Source organism: Physeter macrocephalus, chromosome 14 (genome assembly GCF_002837175.3).
Source record: "Physeter macrocephalus isolate SW-GA chromosome 14, ASM283717v5, whole genome shotgun sequence".
NCBI lineage: Eukaryota > Metazoa > Chordata > Mammalia > Artiodactyla > Physeteridae > Physeter > Physeter macrocephalus.
In genome coordinates, this window is record NC_041227.1 from 70,150,546 (window position 1) to 70,152,184 (window position 1,639).

General features: G+C 38.1%; 1 non-coding gene across 1 annotated transcript; it reads left to right on the plus strand.

Moving 5' to 3' along the window:
• Window positions 1-370: 370 nt before the first annotated feature.
• LOC112065514 (U6 spliceosomal RNA) lies at window positions 371-476 on the plus strand. Its single transcript, XR_002892068.1, has one exon. It is a non-coding gene; the product is annotated as a U6 spliceosomal RNA (small nuclear RNA).
• Window positions 477-1,639: the final 1,163 nt, after the last annotated feature.

Sequence of the window (1,639 nt, forward strand, 5' to 3'; positions counted from 1 at the left end):
TTAGCTCTAGTAGTTTTCTGGTAGCATCTTTAGGATTCTCTATGTATAGTATGATGTCATCTGCAAACAGTGACAATTTTACTTCTGCTTTTCTGATTTGGAATCAAGTCCAGGAAGTGCAGAAAGTCCCATACAGGATAAATCCAAGGAGAAATATGCCAAGACACATATTAATCACACTATCAAAAATTAAATACAAAGAAAAAATATTAAAAGCAGCAAGGGAAAAGCAACAAATAACATACAAGGGAATCCCCATAAGATTAACAGCTGATCTTTCAGCAGAAACTCTGCAAGCCAGAAGTGAGTGGCAGGACATATTTAAAGTGATGAAAGGGAAAAACCTACAATCAAGATTACTCTACCCAGCGTGCTTGCTTTGGCAGCACATATACTAAAATTGGAACGATACAGAGAAGATTAGTATGTCCCCCGTGCAAGGATGACATGCAAATTGTGAAGCATTCCAAATTTTTTATAAAGCAGAAACTAACATACCATTGTAAAGCAATTATACTCCAATAAAGATGTTAAAAAAAAAAAAAGATTACCCAGAAAGGATCTCATTCAGATTGGATGGAGAAATTCAAACCTTTACAGACAAGCAAAAGCTAAGAGAATTCAGCACCAGCAAACCAGCTTTACAACAAATGCTAAAGGAACTTCTCTAGCTAGGCAACACAAGAGAAGGAAAAGACCTACAACAACAAAACCAAAACAATTAAGAAAATGGTAATAGGAACATACATATCTATAATTACCTTAAATGTAAATGGATTAAATGCTCCAACCAAAAGACACAGACTGGCTGAATGGATACAAAAACAAGACCTGTATATATGCTGTCTACAAGAGACCCACTTCACACCTAGGGACACATGCAGACTGGAAGTGAGGGGATGGAAAAAGATATTCCATGCAAATGGAAATCAAAAGAAACCTGGAGGGCTTCCCTGGTGGCGTAGTGGTTGAGAATCTGCCTGCCAATGCAGGAGACACGGGTTCGAGCCCTGGTCTGGGAAGATCCCACATGCCATGGAGCAACTGGGCCCGTGAGCCACAACTACTAAGCCTGCGCATCTGGAGCCTGTGCTCCGCAACAAGAGAGGCTGCGATAGTGAGAGGCCCAAACACCACCATGAAGAGTGGCCTCCACTTGCCACAACTAGAGAAAGCCCTCACACAGAAACGAAGAACCAACACAGCCATAAATAAATAAATAAATAAATTTTTTTTAAAAAAAAAGAAAGAAAGAAACCTGGAGTAGCAATTCTCTTATCAGACAAAATAGACTTTAAAATAAAGACTATTACAAGAGACAAAGAAGGACACTACATAATGATCAAGGGATCGATCCAAGAAGATATAACAATTGTAAATATTTATGCACCCAACATAGGAGCACCTCAATACATAAGGCAAAGACTAACAGCTATAAAAGGGGAAATCAACAGTGACACAGTAATAGTAGGGGACTTTAACACCCCACTTTCACCAATGGACAGATCAACAAAAATGAAAATAAATAAGGAAACACAAGCTTTAAATGATACATTAAACAAGATGGACTTAATTGATATTTATAGGACATTCCATCCAAAAACAACAGAATACACTTTCTTCTCAAGTGCTCATGGAA